Source organism: Microcebus murinus, chromosome 7, assembly GCF_040939455.1.
Source record: "Microcebus murinus isolate Inina chromosome 7, M.murinus_Inina_mat1.0, whole genome shotgun sequence".
Classification (NCBI taxonomy): domain Eukaryota; kingdom Metazoa; phylum Chordata; class Mammalia; order Primates; family Cheirogaleidae; genus Microcebus; species Microcebus murinus.
In genome coordinates this window covers 64,692,200-64,713,313 of record NC_134110.1, presented here as the reverse complement: position 1 = coordinate 64,713,313, position 21,114 = coordinate 64,692,200, and the positions used below count along the sequence as shown (strand labels likewise).

The window sequence follows — 21,114 nt, the reverse complement described above, 5'->3', positions numbered from 1 at the left end:
AAACAACACAAATTTGTTCTTTTACCTTTCTAGAGGTCAAAAGTCAGAAATCAGTTTCACTGAGCTAAAGTTAAGGTGTTGGCAGGGATGGTTCCTTCTGGAGAGTCTGAGGGAAGAATCTGTTTCCTTGCCTTTTTTCAGCTTCTAATGCCTTTTGGCCCCTTCTTCCATATTCAAAGCATATCACTCCCATCTCCGCTTTCATCATTACATTGTCTTCTTCTCTGACTACCTTGTAGATCTCTCTTATAAGGACCATTATGACTACATTGGATCCACCAAGATAATCCAAGATAATATCCCCCATCTTAAAATGCTTAATTTAATCACATCTGAGAGTACCCTTTTGCCATATAAGGACAAGGAACGTTCAGTGGGCCCTGGGGATTAGGATATGGACATCTTTGGGGGCCATTATTCAACCTACCACATTGACTAATCAGATTATTAAGCATCATTAAGGTAACCTGCTCCATATTAATATAATGCAGAGTGGTGAATGTAAGACCATGAGGGTTGAGATGCTAATCAAACAAATGACTTGAGAAAACTCAAGAGTTTTTTCTATAATATCTATTCTCTCCTTCCACTTCTATGTTATCTCTACTTGCTAAGGAAGGAAAATTTAATTCAATAAATCAGAATAGAAGACCATGATCCTAAAACTCACATAGACCTGGGTCCATGTTCCAACTGTGCAACCTAATGGTTGGCTGGGTTATCTTGGGAAGATGACATGGTTGGCTTGGGTGCATTCCCCAAAAGCATTCCCTGAGACAAGGAATGGAGGCAGATAGATCATCTGAAAGTTGATCCCAGGAAGCACAGATGGAGAGTGAGGAAATTAGTCAGACAGAGGAAAGAAGCTAATAAGCAGCATGTTATCAAGCAGGTTACTCCTGTCGGCCACTGGGTGACTTATGGAATCTGGAAGACAGTGTACAACATGCCTCAGAGGTATCCCACCTGCAGGAAGGAAGCTGTTACCATTGGCTGAGGGCTGATCCCAGGGGTATATTATCTCCAGCACTTCCAGCCTACAGGCCAAGAAAGCCCTGGAGACTGTTGCCATCAGATGACTCCATCTAGTGAGGAATGCTGTGGGTGGGGCACTGACAGCATCTGCTGGAACAGCCTCTCTGAACTTCAGTTCTTCCTCTGAAAACTGAGGACCACAGTATTCACCTTGCAGCGATTGTGTGAGAATTAGTGATCACATATTAAAACACCTAGCGGTATGCCTGACACATAATAATTGCTCAATAACTGGAAGCTTTTAAATAATGATGAGACCAAAGGTTTCCCTTTAGTTTCTTCTTATGAAATTAGTTTGTACTTCGGAAGATCACTCACCATTTTTGAGGCTTAATTTTGTATCTCTAAAGTCAGAGAGGAGTGTAAATTAAACCATCTCAATTTGTATTCTTAGGACTAACAATCTGACTTTTCATGGGTTGGTTTCTCAGATCCTTTGGACACTAGAATTTCCCTCTGGCCTCTGTGCTGGAGATTGTGAACTGACTTCAGCTGATTTTGTCATACGTAATAACTCTTAGGATCTTTTTGGGAAACCATGGTAGCCTCTGAAGAAGTTTTGAGGTTACTTCACTACCAGACAAATACTGTCACATATAAAACATCCATTAAGTAAACACTTCTTAGCTAGTAAACACAGACACACACATGGAATTTCTAAGATCTGTTTGGTAGACTTGAGCATGTTTCAGTTGTATATTTTTAAGTACGCTGACCCCAACTCATACAAAATGTTCACTGAAGGCCACTATGAAGATCCCAGGGGCAGCATTCTGTCACCCTTTGGCTAGCATAAGGGATCCAGCCCCCCGCCCCCAGTGTTCCTGACTTGGCACAGGACCATTTAGAGATTTAGCCTAGGCCATCATCTCTGAGAGTACAGGATACAGGACTAATTGGATTCTTATGCCCTTGTGAAACGGGTGTGGGGAGCGTCTCTAAAATATTTCTGCCAATCCACATATAATGAAAACTCCTCATTTCACTAATGAGAGCCTTTCTCGAACATTCACTGGGCTCCATAAGTGACTACTAATTTCATCAACAAAAAACCCATTTCTGACTTTCAGTGTGTTAATTAGCAAAGCATTGCTTGTGGGCTGAGATACAGATAACAACCACCTGTGGTAGCTAATTGGAATGACAACCCTTGCATTGTGCTTTCTCGATTAGCATGCAGGCAGCTCCTGGTTATAGCTTAACCTAAGTAATGACCACATAGTATCTCCCTGCACATGCTGAAGTTTTTGTTTTTATTTTAATTTTGATAAAATATACATAGCATAAGATTCCACCTGGCAGCCACCATTCTACTTTGTGTCTCTATGAATTTGACTACTTTCAACATCTCATTTAAGTGGAATCATACAATATTTGTCCTTTTGTGACTAGCTTATTTCACTTAGCATAATGCCTTCAAGGTTCATCCATGTTGTAGCATGTCTAGAATTTCATTTCTTTTTAAGGCTACATACATTGAATTGTATGTATATACCACATTTTATCTGTGTATTCATCAATGGACATTTGAGTTGTTTCCACCTCTAAGCTATTGTGAATAAGGCTGCCATAAACATTAGTATACAAATATATGCTGAAGTATTTTAAACTAAATAACAGATATAATAATATCTATATAATATATAGATATATTATCTATATATAATATCTATATAATATAATAATATAATCCAGTACTTTTACTAGGAACCTAAGGAACTAAGTAGATAATACAAGGAAAATATTGCCTAATCTTTCATATTATTGCAATTTAGTACAACACTTGTAACTTCTTTGATAACCTTTGCACAACTAAAAACATTGGTCTTATGGATCCTTAAAATAAGATTTTATAAGGAAACAGTTGAAATTCTTGATTTGGTATCATAAAACTAATTTTATATTTCATCTCCAAACAGTTTTTAAAAATATCATTCACCCTATAGTTGTTTAATTTCCTATATAGTACTTTAAAACTGTGTAAAAAGCAAATAAATTTCTATCACTGTTTGGAAATTTTGCTTGTTTTCCAGGATGCAGGTGCATAAAACATTATATTCCGTGACCTCAGCTTCTTCATCAGGAAATGCTGAAATGTACCCTCATCTTTCTTACCATTGGGAGGGCCCAATACTTTACAAATTTATTATAAGTTCCCTCTGTAAAACTATGCCTGTGGAAAGTGTCTGCTCTGAATTCTGATGATAACCACAAATGAACCAAGTGGATTACATATTGGCAGAGATTGGAGGGTTTGGATTCTGTGCAGGATGGATTGTTTGTTTCCTTAATTTATATGTGTGAGCAAATGTGTTTATAAAATCAGTAAAACCTAGGACCAGGCACTGTTCTTACTTACAGACATACTGTCAGAAAGCCTCTGCCCAGACTTCTGGATCTTTCCTTGACATGCTAGGAAACAGGCATGTTTCCTGAGTGATGAGTTCCTGGGATCTGACCCTATCTCCACCAATGGAGTCTTACAGCCTTGGAGAAGTTGGCCTTGGACTTTGATCACACATTTATTAGCTCATTTTTTATAGAGGAAAAAAATGTGCCCAAGTAGAGTATAGTTTCATCATCATAGCTCATTTCAACCTCAAACTCCTGGGCTCAAACAATCCTCCTGCCTCAGTCTCCCAAGTAGCTGGGACTACAGGCATGCGCCATGACATGCGGCTAATTTTTCTGTGTTTAATAGAGATGGGGTCTTGCTTTTGCTCAGGCTGGTCTCGAACTCCTGAGCTCAAACCATCCTCCCGCCTTGGCTTCCCAGAGTGCTAGGATTACAGGTGTGAGCCACCACGCCTGGCCAAAATATCATATTTTTATTGAGTTCCTACTATGTGTCAGGCACTCTGCCAGGTGCTCAGGATACTCTGCTCTTATGACACTCAGAGTCGAGAGCTATTCCTGATATGATAGCCACTAGCCACATGTGGTTATTTAGATTAAAATTTAAATTAATTAAAATTAGGAAAAATTTAAAAACTCAGATCTTCAGTTGCACTAGCCACATTTCAAGTACTCAGTGGCCACATGCAGCTGATAGCTACTGTGCAGATATGGAACATTTCTATCATCACAGAAAGTTCTATTGGATGATGAGATGGGAAAATCAGATACTAAATAAGAAAACTATGGAATGTTAGAAGATGATAAGTGCTGTGGAAAAAAAGAAAAGTAAAGAAGAGTAAGGGAAATTAGGAATGCAAATAGGGGTGAATAGAGACAGATTGTAGTATTAAATGGGGTTGTCAGGATAAGCCTTACTGAGAAGATGAAATTTAAAGACTCGAGGGAGGTAAGTAGCTATGTAGATAACTGAGAGAAGAGCATTCCAGGCAGACTGAACAACAGCCAGAGAGAGCAACATGCTAAGTCAAGAACATGCTTGACATGTTCTAGGAAGTGCAAAGAGACCAACATGGCTGGAGCTGAGTGAGCAAAGGAGAAAATGGCAAGAGGGGAGATCAGAGAGCAACAGGGACTGAAGGGCTTTGAATACTGTCAGTGGCTTCAAAATTCTGTGTGAAATGGGGAGTCACTACAGGATCCTGAGAGACAGTGACATCCTCTGTCACATTGGAATAGCACCATACTGGTTTCTGTGTTAAGAACAGACTGAAGGAAGATCTGTGAAGCTATTGCAGTAGTCCAGACCAGAGATGACTGGAGCTTGGACCAGGCTGTGGTAGCAGTGGAAGTGGTGATAATTGGTCATGCTTTGGGTATATTTTGAATGTAGAGCCAATATGACTTCCTGATAGATTCTAAGAGTAAAAAAAAGAAAAATGACTCCAAAAAACTCCAGAGGTTTTGGTCCAAGCAGTTAGAAGATGGAGTTGACATAAACTGAGATGTGATTGGAGCAGGTTTGGGAACAAAGACAGGAGTTCAGTTTGGGCATGTGTAAGTTTAAGGCGCTGATTAGACATCCAATGGACATGTCAGGTAGAGAGTATGATGCTAAGAAAGAGGTATGGAGAAATTATTTGAAAATCATCTGCAATATAGCCACAGTCTGGATGGATCACAAGGGAGTGAGTACAGAGGAGAGAAGATGTACAAGGACTGAGACCTGGCAATTCTGTCATTAAGAACTTGGGGATAAGATAAAAGAAGGAATCATCAAAGAGCTAAGAAAGAGAAGCTGGTGAGGTAGGAAGAAAACCAGAGTGTGGAATCCTAGAAGCCAAGTGGAAAAAGTACATTAAGGAGGAGGGAGTGATCTCTATGTCACATGCTGCTGGAACATCAAGTAAAATGAGGATTGAGAATCAATCATTGGATTTAACAAAGTGAGTTACTGGTAACCTTGACAAGAGCAGCTGTATTAGATGGTGAAGAGCAAAACCTAACAACATGAGTGTGTTTAAGAGAGAGTGGGAGGGGAGGAATTGGAGCTACTGACTATCATTCCATTCCGTAATGGAATTTTGCTACAAAGGAGAAATTTTTTACACAGGATTAGTAGGTGGTGCACCCGTAACATTTATGGGGTCCAAGGCAAAATGAAGGCCTACATAAATATTTATAAATATGGAAAAGTTATACATCAAGCTAACAAACTATTAAATAAATATATGCTTTCCACTGCAGTGACAAATATAACTTCATAAGAACCTGGAAAAACAGATTCAGGTTTAGAATTCTTATACCTTAGAGTTCTGTGCTGTAGCTTGGTAGCACAGGCAAAGGCGCTGTGTGTGTTTGTGTGGGGCCTGCAAGTCCAAGCTCTGCTCACACTCCCACAGACAAGTATCCCTTGAATATCTCTTGAGCCTAATAGCATGTAGCATGGTCTTCCCTAGGGAAGATGGACCCAGAGAAGAGGGCTATGAACCTCCTGTAATGGCTAAGGACCATTTGGGCAGAGATTGATGAGGTGCAGAGCACCCAGGGCATGAGCTAGAGAGCAGGAAGCGTCAGCTCTGAGTCAGCACGTCCCCTTGGCCCAGCGGGTGCTCCTCAGGGGGAGGCGTGTGGCTGGAGCAGAGCCAGAACACACAACCAAAGGCAGGAACCTTCTCAACAGCTCTCTCAGCTGGTGGACAAATGGGGTAAAGAAAAAGATTTTTAAGATAGAAGTAAGAACATGTTTGCTCATGAGAACAATCCAGCAGAGGGGTAAAGAGATGTTGTGGAAAAGAAAAGGGCAGCCACAGCAATGACGTGAGTAGGCGAAAGGGAAGAGGCCACGGTGCACAAGTGTGGAAATGGGCTTTGGATGTAAGTTTGGATAGTTGTTCTGTGGTAACAAGTGAGAGGGCAGAGTGGGCGGGCGCTGATGCTGAGGAGGAAGGTGAGGTGGTGGACGTTCTCTTTTGGTTAATCAGCACTCGTTTCCCACAGAGTCCTGATCAGGAACGCCTTGCCAGAGTGCCGCTTCAGGTCATAGTTGACTTTTTCTGTTAATTTCTACTTAAGTCTCACTAGTAACTCACTGCTTTAAAGTATATTAAGTAGTTATACTCCACAATGTATAGTCCCTTCACTTGCACAATTTCTCCATGTGCACAGGGAGGAAATTGAGGCACAGTGCAACAGTGATTTGTCAAGAGACACTCAGCCAGTTAGTAGTAGAAACAGTCCTGTTGCCATTTTTTTTTTCCTGATTCATGATACACCAAGCAGCTCCCACTGGCTTTTTAAATATATTTCTTAATATAGGAGTCTGAGAGTTCCCAAATAAGAATTTTGATTTTTAAAGGCTTGAAGGAATTATTTCAATTTTAAAAATCAATAGAAGAACTTGGAAAGGTAAATAAGAAGAAAACAACTTCTTTCTTCTTGTAAATTTTATTTTTGAAGCGTCAAAACATGTGACTTCTTTTCAAGTACTGAAATTTATGACATTTTGTGACCTTTGTCTAATGCAATCACTCTCTGAATAGTCAAATGATTTCAGTAATTACCGCTGTGCACCCAAACCGTACCCCAGGTGGAAGGAAGGCAGCGGGGAGGGGTTGATGGAGATGAGCCAGTGAAGTGAGGCTCCTCGCTTGTAAAATGTGAACTAAAACAACTTTTATGTAACTCATAGAGACTTACTTGAGATCAACTTTAAAACACGTCTGAAGAATTTTCAACTTCATAGAATTCAAGGGGTTAAATATAAACAATAACACAGGAGAGAGAGAAACTTGTTAAGTGGGGTTACTCCACCACCTTTCTCAAGGTCTTCTGCCCTGGGCTCAGTCGCCCTTCCAACACATATCTGCCATCATCCTTAGTGACTCCAGCTTCCAACACTGAACATCACTCCTGTTCAACCTATCCATTGTCATCTGTCAGAACTGCTCTCCTTCAAACATCTTGAGCCCTAAAACTACCTCCATGGGTCATTGCCTTATACTTACCAACTTTCTTGTGGCCCCTGAACCTGCTCCTCTTCTTCCTGACTTCCAGACCCTTGTCCCTTCCCTAATCTCCACTAGCCCTGCCCTATCTCATGCCTGCTTCTAGCCATAAGCTATTTCCAGGGTGTTCTCAGTACCCACTGTGTGCTTTCTATTCTCCACACCTTGCCTAGTCCCCAGCCTTGACAGTTATCTGCATCACTGCTCTGTGCTCTAACACTCAGAATTTTCTGTCCATCTCAGGCAAACTCCCTTTCAAATTCTCTAGAGTACTGTGTTCTGGCCCCTTCCCTTGCTCCTCAGACCCCAGCCCTGCCTCTTCATCATTTTCACCAAAGGGCTTTCCCCCTGCTGTGTTGAGGACATCAGAGGACATCCATCAGGCACTCTCGTGACTTTCTTCTCCTGACCACCCTTCACGGTTTCACTCAGTCCTCCATCTTCTGTGTCAGGAATGATATGGAAGGTTCTCCTCCTTTCTAAGAGTGAACCATCCAGGTCTACCAGAACCTTGCTCCATGAACGATCCCTTCAATACATCTTCCTCAGTGATTTTGCCATTGAGCCTACAAATAGGCTACAAATAAATATATATTTTTTAAATTCTCTGTGCTTTTCAAACCCCTTGAATTATTATTCTAATTTCCCTTCTCTCTTGGTGAATTCTATGGAATAAGTAGTCAGTGCTTCCAGCTCCTACTACCCCTCCCACGATGTTATGACCTCAGCCTACCTCTCTGGCCTTACCTCCCATTCCTACATGAACCTTCCTGAGATCCACACTACACTTTCCCAATTCCTACCTTCCACCTCCCTGTTTCATCCCTCTCGTTTGCCTCTTCCCAACCATTCTTTAAGGCTCACTCTCCAGGAAGCCAACTCAAGAAAGCGTTTCTGCAAAGCCATGCTGTCCTCTTATCCAACTCTAATTTTTTTTCAATTTGTACTGAGATATTATTGATATATAATAAAACGATAAGCTTTGATAAGTTTTGATAATCATGTAACCTGTGTAACTACCAAATCAAGATATAGCATTTCCAGCACCCCAGACATTTTCCTCCTTCTACTTTCCAGTCAACCCCCAACCTCACCCAGAGACAACCACTGTTCTGATTTCTACCACCAGAGATTAGTTTTGCCTGTGCTTGAACTTCATATAAATGGAGTCACACACAGGATATTGTATCACATTTCCTTAACACTGCATCCTGTTTTTGAGATTCACCCACGTTGTTGTATTTATCAGTTCATTCTTTTTGATTGCTTAGTATTATTCCATTTTATAAATACACTACAATTTGTTTATCCATTTTCCTGTTAAATACACATTGAGCTTATTTTCCCCCCAGTTTTTGGCATTTATGCATAAAGCTACTGTGTAAACCCTCACACAAGTTTCACAGACATATGTGTTCTGTTTTTTCTTGGGAAAATACCTAGGAGTGGGATTGCTGGTCATAAGGTAGATGTCTGCCTTTGTAAGAAACTGCCAAACTGCTTTCCAAAGAGGTTGCCATGCTTCTTCATTCTCCACGTCCCACTAGCAGTGTACGTGGGTTCCGGTTGCTCCCTCTCCTACTTCTGCGTCCTCGTTCATGCTCTTCTTTGATGCTGCTGCCCTGTGTCCGCAGAGCATCTTATCCCATCGCCCCTCTGCTTGAGCTTCTGCAGGGCTGCAGACACCCCTCCGCCATCTCCGCACACCCACAGGCTGGCCTTCCTCAGAGCTGGCTCTCTCTGAATCTGTGCAGAATGGGATGAAATAGCACCCAGCGAAGGAGCCGAGGACTCAGGAGCCCTGCGCAGACAGCCGGGCAGCCGGACGAGATCGATATGATCCACTACGCTGGCGGCGTGTTGCAGCACCGCAGCGCCAATGCAGGCTCCTGCAGCCATTTGTTTCAGTCTTCGGGAAAGGCTTTTTATCAGATTCATAGTGGCAAGTGATACAAATTATTGGATTTCTTTTCCAACATAAAAAATAGCTGTTTGCAGTCTTTTGAAGCTGGGTAAATGAGCCATTGATCTTACCTGTGGAACACTGCAGGGTGTTTTTGTCCTTCTTAACTTCCAATATTCTATGACGGGAGCCCACCTCTCCAGCCAAGCTGGTGTAATCATTATCCCCCGGGTGTCCCTTGTCCGTATCTTCCTCCGTGCATTTTCCCACAGTCCGGGGAAAATTCTTAGTTGGAATGCCCTCCTTCTTTCCCTCCCAGAAGCCACGTCTTCCAGGCCTGGCACGAATGCCAATATCTCTATGAAGCTTTCCCAGCTGCTTCATCCTTCAGTAACTCTTCTCTCCTATGAATTATTATTAATATATTCTTCTCAGGATAAAATAATGGCCCCAGTCCTAGCTTCCAGGGCTTCTAGATTAGAAGAAGCATCCTGGGACAGAAGAGAGCTTTCTACATGGCAAGTGCACCCCAGATGTCTGTGGCCATGTCCCAGAGGGCCAGCTGTCAGGCAGGGCCTTTCTTTTGATGTCCCTTGCTGAAAATGAGCCATTCCAATTCTAGCCAGCACTGTCTGCCTCCTACCATCATCTTGAAATATTAATACTAAATTGCTTCAGACCGTGTTTCATCACTCACCAGTCGGTCGAGAGCTTGAGTTGCATTCCAGAGCACATGTTAAAGCATTCAGTCCTCAGGGTATGCGAGAAGGCACTGAGTAACATGGCCCTGCCTCGTGCCATCAGTACAGGCTGCTCATTTTCCAAGGGAGACATAGGAACATTTGGCTTACATTTGGGAAATATCTTGAACAAGACTAGAGAGGCGGCCTAACAACCCACCAGGTTTTCTTTCCTCTTGTTTTCTCTCACTCTCTCTCAAACCAGCACCTTGTCTGTTCCCTCATATGCTCTGGGCAGATACCCCAGCTGTCTTCCTGAAAGACTCCTGGAAAGCATAATTTTTCCTTTCAAATTCTGTTGTTGACATTGGACTCCAGAAAATCCTTCATCCTTAACACTAGAAAATGGGAGCCGGAGTACCTAAGAATGGCACACTTCCTTATTTTGACCCCTGGTTATGGTGCTCCATTCCCTCTCCACCTCCCATTTCCTACAAAATATATTTATTCATTTAAAAATATTTAACACTTCATTTACTTATTTATTTATTTGCTAGATACTGTGGTAGGAGTTAGAAGTCCAATAACAGCCAAGATGGAAACAGTGCCTACTTCTGGGCTTCATATTTTACAAGGAGATATAGACATGGAAAGAGGCAAATACAAACCAGCATCCCAACTGCCCTCCATAAAAGCACAGGGGCTGGTGGGACACACGTGAGAAGCACTGAGTCCAGGCTTGAGACGTCTAGAAAGGCTTCAAAGAGGTGACCCAGAAGCTATAAGAGTTACCCAGCAGTCAGTTGAAAGCATGAGGTTGGGGATGAGGTGCTTCACACAGAGGATGTATGAGGGAACACCCAGACACCGTGAGAACATGGCAGGGAAGGAACTACTGTACAATACAAGTGAGTGGTGAAGGTGAAGCTGTAAGGGCAAGGGTATTACCATACCGGGCCTTTCCGCTAAGTTGTGAGAAGCAGGGACTTCTAAGAGCAAAGGGAGCCATTCAAGAGCTTAAGTAGGGGGATGAGAGGACTCTTTTATGTTTGGAAAGGTCCTGCTGGCAGTAACGTTGCTAGCATGGATTGGAGGGGTAAAGCTGAAACAGGCAGGAAGACCAGACTAGAGGTTACAGTGGCCTCCACAGGAGGAGTGGCAGAGCAGATGGAGAAGATGGATGGGCCAGCCATGTCATGAGGAAGAACGAGTAAAGGATGAGGCTCCTGTTTCAGGCTTGGCCCTCTGGGATAATCATGGTCTATTCACAGGACAAGGAACATCAGGTTTGGGGGCAGGGCAAGCCATCCTTTAGGTACTTTGATATGTAACTGGGCCCCAAGAGAGGTCTGGGCTAGCGGGTTCAAAAATCACCCGTGCCCCAATTGTAATGGTGCCCCGGGAATGCAGTGGACAGCCCAGGAGAAGGGGAGGGACACTGGGGAGCAGGCAGAGGAGGAGAAGCCTATAGAGAAGACTGAGGGACAGCCAGGAGAGGGGTCCCCCTGCCAAGGGCTAAGGCAAAAGCCTTGCAAGGAAGACAGATGGTCAACCAGGTCCAATGTCCTAGAAAGACGCTTTTCTACCCATTGGATTAGCAACGGAAAGGTGAGGTTGGCAAGTGCAATGTCAGGGGAGTAGTAAGCGTAAAGTAGATTGAAAGGTGAATGGGAAATGAGGAAATCAGGAACCTCAAGAAGTTTGGCTCTAAATGGCCAGAGGACACAGAGAGAGCAGTGGCTAGAAAGGAGTGTGGGGTCAAAGAATGGGCTTTCTTTTTTTAAGATGGGAGAAACATAAACCGAACTTTACTGTGTTTAGAATGAGGTGAGAGGATGAATGAGTGAAATGTGTGCTGAGAAGCCATTTTAGGATATAAAGCATATAACGATAATACAGGCATGATGTCTATTGACTTAACACTTAGTAACATCAAGATTCTCTGAGAGTGGGCTGGATCCCCAGTTCGCAAAAGGGTTAGAGAATTCAGTTCCATGTGGTAGAGGCAGCACAGTGGGCAGGTTCTGGACAAACCCCTGTGGTCCATTCCCAGCTGAGGGTGGCTGTGGGCAAGTTATTTAATCTCCTTACCTGAAGTGGAGATAATCACACCCACCTCTCAATTAGGTAAGTGCTCAACAAATGTTAGCTCTAATCATCTGCTGAAACCTAAAATTAAGGAAAAGAACTTATCTGGTGGCTACTCACCCAGGCTAAAAATACTAAAAAGCATGTCCTCATCCTGTTGTTTTCTAAATTGTTGAAACCCAGCACTGTCCTTAGGAGCTGGGCTTGTTTCATCTGTAGAAACACGTAGTGTTTGCAGTGTTTGGCTCCAGCACGGGCGGCAGAGCGTCCATCACAAAGGCAGTGTGTGCATAGCCGAGAAATCTCTTTTGGTCTCCTACCCTGTTGCTTTCCAGAGCTTTTCCTCTAGTTTTGAGATGAGATTTCCCTGTTCAGGAGGGATGCCAAATGCTGGGGATTTCATAATACTCCCAACCCCAGGCACCAGATTTGTGTAATTGCAGTGGCGAAGATTTGAATTATCTTTTGAAGAGGCCCCATACTGTTTGTCTGTCAAGTTGTCTGTGTGTTGGTGGAGCTGAAATTATAAGAGAAGAAGAATGCGAGAGCATGTTCCAAAGCAGTTGGCACATGGATGGTGATCCATAAGTGCTGATTTCCTTTCTGGAAGGTACCAGGGACTGTGTTCTCATAAGGCAGCATGGCAGGATGCAAGCCATATGGGATTTGCCCTCAAATTTTGGCTGTACTATTGAGCAGCTGTGTGAACTTGGGCTATTTACATATCTTCTTGAGCCTTTTTTGCTTATGCACAAAGCCTGATACCCATAGCACCACATGTTTTCAAGATTAAGTGAGACAATATGCAGAAGTACGCGGCAGCCAGGAGGTATTATACAGTGGGTTTTTTTTTCCTCTCCCTTCTCTGCTGATCTGTTTTGACTACTAGGTAACTATGTTTACTCTCACAGATCTGATACATTTCTTCACATCAAGACTATCCAGTCATCCCTTACCCTAATGCATTAAATTTACTACATGGTAGTTATACTCACCACTATCTTGTCAGACACCAGCAGCGTTTTGTGTAGCTGCAATGGAGATGTTATTGCCAGTTGCCAGTATTGAAACAATGTGCTCCCTCATTATTTAGTGAAACCTGTGCAGGCATTTTCTTTCCTCTGGTTGAACATTCTATAGTCTCCTTTAAAAACAATGCCCTCATTTTGTTTCCTCTCTCTGACCTGCCTCTTCTCCTCCTCCCAGTTTCCTAAACCCCATCTTGTTTCCCTGTATTGTTTGCTTAATGGGCAGTTTAATGAGTGTAGCATTTCCATTTTGAAATGCACAGAGCACAAGACAGAAATTGGATTTCTTCCTGGACAGTTTCCATCCACAGCCCTCATTTACAGCTTTTTCCTTTCTTTTCTATTCTGCAACACAACTGAAATTTGCTGAACCAGAAAGGGGTGGAAGGAGGTATAAAGGGAGAAGCAATCTGCCTTCTTATTGTCTCAGGAAGAGCTTATTAGCGTCCTGCTCACTAGAAGAGACCAAGTGCTCTAAAGATACTCTGGGTGCCTCTTCTGTATGTGCAAAGCCCAAGGCCCCAGGTATACAGTGCATGACAGAATCTAATTACCGAGATAATTATTGTTACCTGCACTGCCCAACTGTTGTGTTTTGTAATCAAAAGCTATATTGGCAGGTGTGAGTCTGAGCCTGCTGAAAACACAGGGAAGCTATTGAAGGCTTATCAACCTGAAGCAATTTTACTCTCGTTAGTGGGCTTAGATTTTATGTTAGAAGAATACCCCAGAGCACTTCAGCCAACACATAGGCATTAGTCACCCCATAGGAATATCCTCAGCCGACTCAGGTGTTCATGTTGCTGAAACTGGACTTCATGACAGTTTTAAAACACTCTGTGCCATTTTTGAATTTGTTCTCCAAATAGCTGATCAGTACCTGACTTAGCCTTCATTTGGCATTCGATAGAGGAGAAAGTGATTTTCTCTGGGCATGGCCAGGCTGCATGTATTTGATGGGTACAGTGTGTGCTAAGCTGGATGTAGGTATGTATTCATCCCCTCACCACCTGCTTCATATTCATTCTGGCACAGGGCTACAAATTGGCTTTCTGTTCCCCATTTCAGCCAGCTCTAGTTAATTTATGTCTTTGCTTCCCTGCCTAGCACACTAAGGAAATGGAGTTTCTACTTTAAAAATAAGGTTTATTAAAAATAAAACAACATGATTATGATTGGTTTTTTAAATGCATAAAGAAATCCCAAGTGGAAAACAAGGAATATGTTGCAAAAGAGGAAGAAAGATTAGATAATAAAGACAAGGACACTTAAAAGGAGAGAGTAAAATAATGAAGAAAAATGAGCAAAGCTGACAGGAGATATATTGGAAAAGGAGGGGAGGTCAAGGAAAAAGCAGAAGGGAAGAAAGGAGACAGAAAAAGAAATGCTACAGATTTGAGTAATGGATTCAAAAAGGAAATAGAAAAAGTGAAGGCCAAAGTAAGAATTATGGAGAAAAATGTCAGAGACATCCAGGTCTCAAGAATTACAGGGAGGAAGTGGAGAGGGGCTGGATATATCCCTAATGAAGTTAGATGTCTGAATTCCTTAGGACAGTCTGACAGGGAGAATGTCCCCTGCATATGCTAATTAAGACTCTGGAATAAGAGCCAGCCAGATTCATTGCTGTCGTTGGCCAGCCTGTAATGGCAACAAAATCCACTGATGCATATTTAAACTGAATTTTTCTAACCAAGGTCTTAAACAAACAGTCACCAGCTGTAACTGAAAATTAGAGTAAGGCTTTCAGGGGTTAGTGTTTCTATAGGGAAAGTCTAAAAACCTTTAACATTGCATTTTCCAAATTTTTAGACATTTGCGGTTCTTAACACTGGCTACTAGTTAGCATGTTAGCAACTGCTTCCTGGCTAGACTGTGTCAATCCTTCTAGAGTTTACTGTGAACATTCTGCATGGCAGGGAGCGTGGCTGACCTGTGGTGTAAAATGAAGCCCTTGTCAGGAACATTAACTCTAGAGATAACAAAGGAACATTTAAGGGATTTGGATTCTAATGAGACCAACAGACACTCCTTCCCCCAAAGCTGGGAAGTCTAGAGCAGGTCTTCTCAGGCAGTGCAAATCTGCAAAACCAGAGGCATCAGGGAAACGTAGAGATGCCAGGGAGCCTCAGAGAAACCTCAGGAAGGGGATATTGGGCCTGTGGCCTCCAATTCAGAGGCTGGAAACTTGGCACTACCTCTTGGGCTATCTGCGGCTCCTATGCTGGCAGCCAGATGCCCTGCGGAGTCCAGGACATGATGACAACCAGTAGCTTGTGGACAGTTCTCCATGTTGAGCACTGACGTCAGCTAAGCACTTTCAGGTGCCTTCTGTTATAGCTGAAGCTGAACACCTTCTGTTTGGATGTTTTTTAGGTTGTGATAGATTACATGATTTTCACCACTGAGTGGGAAATGTAGCAATAATTATCCAGACTGATTTATATTTGTCTTTGGGCTCGTTTTTCGTATATACACCTACCTATTTTAATACAGTTGGGTCTGGTTTTCTACAAAATCATCAGGCCATCGAATACTCAAGTATTTCTAAGAAGCTGGACAGGCCTCCTGTTTTTTTCCCCAGTTCCCCACTCCCTATTCCAGATGAAGATCATTACCTCCAGGGATGCAGAGTTATTATAGTTAATGGTCAATTCATTCAACAAATGTTAATTAAGCATTTAGGGTAGACAACTCATCCCAGTTTGCCTGAGACTTTTTGATTTCAGCACTGAAAATTCTATATTCCAGGAAACCCTCAGTCTCAGGCAAACGAGGATGGTTGGTCACCCTAGCATCTACCATGCTGATAGAGCTAGAAGAGACTCTAGAAATCATGATTCGTATCCGCTCATTTTAAAGTGCTAGTTAAAGGCAAGAAGTCCTCTTTATCAATTTGTTTTCTTCTGATTCACACGTTCCCTGGATTAGAGGAGATAATTAAGTTCTATGGTTGAAGCCATTATCTTCAGACTTCCTTAAAGAATAAAATTAAAGGTACCTAGCTGAGCATGGTGGCGCATCCCTGTAGTCCCAGCTACTCGGGAGGCTGAGGCAGCAGGATTGCTTGAGCCCAGGAGTTTGAGGTTGCTGTGAGCTCGGCTGATGCCACGGCACTCACTCTAGCCTAGGCAACAAAGCCAGACTTTGTCTCAAAAATAAATTAATTCATTAATCAAATTAAATTAAATCAGAGGTACCAATAAGAACGTTATAATCTAGATTGGGACTGGAAAACTAGACAATCAAAAAGATAAAGTGAATCAAAAATTATTTTTGTATCTGGATACCTTTTGGTACATCAAAGAGATAATTTATAAAATGGTATAACTTCAGAAAGTTGAAAGAATGAACTACAATGGACTGCTATTATTTTCTCCAGTTATACCTTTTGTCCTGGAAAATGTTCACATAATGTGAAAGGATAGAAGACCAGCCTAGAAGCCGACAGTTCTAGTCCTCGCTCAATCACTTGTAGACCACTGACCCCAGACAAGTCATTCCATATTCCCAGATCCTAGGATTTCCTCCTGTGAAAATGAAAGCATAGGTAGGAATTTCCCATGGAACAGCTAGCGGAGGAGAAATATTAAAAGTCAGGAAACTCATGCTATAGTTTTCACACTTCATTTACAACCATGTGGTCTTAGACAAATGAGTTAGCTCTTCGTTTCCTTATATATAAAATGAAAAGTCATTAACAGCCTACATAGTAGGGTTCTTGTGAAGATTAAGTGATAATATTGGAAGTATGTACAAATGTCACATTCTGCTGTCATGTAATGGCCCTTACAGCTTAAGGTAGCATTGAGCATGTGCCATGATTTAGTACATGGGTTAGTAAACTACAGCTCATGGACCAAATCTGGCCTATAGCCTGTTTTTCCAAAAAAAGAGAGAAAGAGTGAGTGTGTGTTTGTGTGTGTGTGTTACATATATAAACACATATGCTTATGTTATATATAGCCTAAAATATTTAGTCTCTGATCCTAATCTGTGTTTATATATTATATATAGTGTTATATATACATATGTATAATACATACAGTTGTCATGACCAGCTATGCTTATTCATTTACATTTATGTACTATGATTGCTTTCCAGTGACAACAGCAGAGTTGAGCAGTTACCTTGCAGTGGAGACTGTGGCCCACCAAACCTAAAATATTTAGTCTCTGACCCCAATGTAGCAGAAAGTTTATAAGATTGGTACTCCAAGGTCCAGGATTCTCTTAGGTTTTGTGTCACTGTAGGATCTCAAATGAATGATTTACTCTCTGGTTCTGTTTCTCACACAGTAAAAAGAAGAGAATACATGCTGTAAAAAGAAGAGAATACAAATCTAGCCCCTTCTTTCCTCACAGAAATATTGTTCAGATAGATAAGAAAACAAAAGGCATTGATCTTTTCTGGAGGAAAGATGATTTAGATTCAAAGTATTATTCATAAGGTGGAAGCTGTTAGATGACTCAGAAATGATGACTGACGTGCTGTTATTATTCTCTGATATTCGTTCTCTCATGTACATCAGTGAGGGATTACTTAGATCAGCGATAGCATACAGACCCCTGCACTGTGGTGCTACATCAAAGCCAAAACACTGCACCGGAATCCAATTTAATCACAGCATCCAGTCAGGAGTGTGAGTTTTAATTGCTTCTTTATCCCTGTATCCTCTGAAGACTATCATTAACATTTACAAGACATGAACTTCAGATCATGCCAACATTTCTGCTGAGGTCACCTGGAAGCTGGCCATTTTAGTCCAGGACCAAGACAAAGGCGCCTTCTGGGCACATGAGGAAGGACTACTCCCAAGATAGAAGAAAAGTGGTGGTGGTAGCACATGGGCTGGTTTGCAGAGCAAATAGCAACGATATTGGTTTCTGTTAAGACTTGAATTTATATTTGATTCTTGGACACATGACTGATCTCCAGGCTAGTTAAGCACATATACAAGTGATAAGCAAATCTTTGCCTAACACATATAAATATCAGGGCCTCTTCTTTCTCAAGAACCCCCTCAAACCTCCTGGGAGGATCTCCCTAAAGGAGCAGCTCTTCATGTGGCTGAAAACAGCCATGTAAGGAGGCCAAGTTTGGTCATTGAAAGTAACATTGGCCCAGGTGCTGCCCATTTGTAGACCCTACATACCCAACTCCAGATTTATGGCAGAGATAAATTAGTGGACAATCATTTGCTCTATAAAATGATTATTCACTTTACAAGCATATTCACTGCCATGTTCCATTACTGATCTATTGCCACTAGTACGGTTCCAATAAAATCTCATTGTTAGAAATCCAGTACACATATGCTCTGGATGGAAACCAGGATGATAGCCAGCCGGGATGGAAAGATAAAAAACAGGGTGCACTTAGAATGTCCTTAGATTGTAAGATGTAGCTTTAGTCAAAATCTTTTGTTTTCAGTTTAGGAGCTTAATGTTCCTTGATACTTAAGATTGGCTGGAAAAAGATGGGGTACAACATTCTTTAAAATAAATATGAAACAATATTATGTGATTTCATTGACTAATTTGCTTTGATTATCTTCATAAGGTTACCAAAAAAAAAAAAAAAAAGCAGGATCAGTCATACAGAAATAAACTAATTGCCTTTGGGATGATAAGTAATAACAATATTAACAATAGCTACCATATTGAGCATTATCCTGTGCCAAGCAGCATTCTAACTCCTAACTTATTGAAGTTCAAACTTAAAAGGTAGGTACCGTTATAATAATTCCTATATTATAGATGGAGAAATTAAGGCACAGAGAAGGAAAATATTCTACCCATATCACAAGCTGATGTATGCAGAGTCAGTATTCACATTTAGCAAAGCTGGCTCTATAATTTGTGCTATTAACCATAGTACCATATTGACAAGTAAAACAACAATCAGGTGCTGAATTATATGAACAAGAGCAACATATGACATATTTTCTACCTTCAAGAAACTAATTAAAATTTCTGCCTCAGGCCATAAGAGAGAAAATGGTCTTGGACTTGTCTTTTGCCATACAAAACAAAACAGGAAAGCTGGATAAAATATATCAAACAACTAATATCATACATAGGACAACCGGAAGGTGAGGACTATGATTCCTGAGATGAAGAAAAGATGACCCCTATAATTGTTTTCTGCCTGGAGGCATATTTTGGGCCATGGGACAGGGTGGGGAAACCCAAGCATAGCACAGTGGTCTCATTAAACTACAGAGACAGAAATTAGAGTTCAGCAAATCTGAGGTAGCTATATATAGTTTTTTTTTTTTTTTTTTTTTTTTTTTTTTTTTGAGACAGAGTCTCGCTTTGTTGCCCAGGCTAGAGTGAGTGCCGTGGCGTCAGCCTAGCTCACAGCAACCTCAAACTCCTGGGCTCGAGCGATCCTTCTGTCTCAGCCTCCCAAGTAGCTGGGACTACAGGCATGCGCCACCATGCCCGGCTAATTTTTATATATATATATCAGTTGGCCAATTAGTTTCTTTCTATTTATAGTAGAGACGGTGTCTCGCTCTTGCTCAGGCTGGTTTTGAACTCCTGACCTTGAGCAATCCGCCCGCCTCGGCCTCCCAGAGAGCTCATATATAGTTTTTGATACAGCTGGATATTTGTACCCTCCAAATCTCATGTTGAAATTTGATCCCGAATGTTGGAGGTGAGGCTTAGTGGGAGGTGTTTGGGCCACAGAGGCAAATCCCTAATGAAAGGATTGGTGTTTACCATCCTCACAGTATTAAGTGTGGTCAGAGATTTCAACACTCATTTCTCAGCAATTGTTAGAACAAGTCTGGAAATGGAAGATTCAAGCAACACTATCAATCAACTTGATCAGATTGATATTATAGAATGCTGCATTCAATAATAACAGGATGCACATTCTTTTTAAGTGCACATGGAGCATTCACCATGATAGGACATATGCTCAGTCATAAAAACTGGATTAATAAATTTTAAAAGATTGAAATCATATGAAACATATTTGTTGACTACCATGGAATTAGACAAAAAGTCAAAAGCATTAACAGATCAAGAAATTCCCCAAATATATGGAAATTAAATGTCATGCTTCTAAATAAACCATGAGTCAAAGAAGAAATTATAAGGAAATTAGAAAATATTTCTACATTCTTAATAATAAAAACACAGTACATCAAAATATATGATGAAGCTAAAGCAATGCTTAGATGGAAATTTATAGTTTTAAATGATTTTATTAGAAAAGAAAAAAGTTCTAAAATCAGTTATCTAGATTTCACATTAAGAAGCTAAGAAAAAAAGAAAGAAAGAAAAGAAAAGAAATACATTAAGCCAAAGTAAGTAGAAGGAAGGAAATAAGAAAGAGTAGAAATCATCAATGAAATAGACAACAACAAACAATAGAGACAATCAATGAATTTTAAAACTGAATTTATAGAAAAATCTATAAAATTGATAAAGTATCAGACTAGTCAAAAAAATATGATGCAAATTGGCTATATCAGGTGTGCAATAGGGCATGTCACTACACATCAGTCATTAAAAAGATACTAAGGAACTCTCATGAACAAATATATACTAATAAATTCAACAACTTTGATGACATGGACAAATTCTTTAAAAGACACAAATTACTAATACTGATTTAAGAAGTAGTAAAAACATCTAAATAACCCTAAAAATTAAATGAATTGAATTCATAAATAAAAACTTCACTCAAAGAAAACCCCAGGCTCAGGTGGTTCCCAAGTTAATTCTGTCAAACATTTAAAGGATAAATAAAACAATATTATACAAACTTTAAGAAAATGTAGAAGGAGTTAAATACTTCCCAACTCATTTTGTGAGGCCAGTGTTACACTGATACCAAAATCAGATAAAGATATTTTAGGAAAATATAATTTTCTACAGACCCATATTTTTCATGAACACAGACATAAATAATCCTTAACAAAATATTAGAAAAGTCAACACTATGTGAAAAGGATAATATACTATATCCAAGCAGCATTTATGTTAAGAATTAAGGTTTA

The 21,114-nt window shown here is 40.9% G+C and overlaps 1 protein-coding gene across 1 annotated transcript in view; it reads left to right on the top strand.

Annotated features, from left to right (window-relative positions):
• Nucleotides 1-21,114, top strand: part of CPQ (carboxypeptidase Q) — a 349,952-nt gene that overhangs the window by 309,208 nt on the left and 19,630 nt on the right. The gene's annotated exons all lie outside the window — the stretch shown is intronic.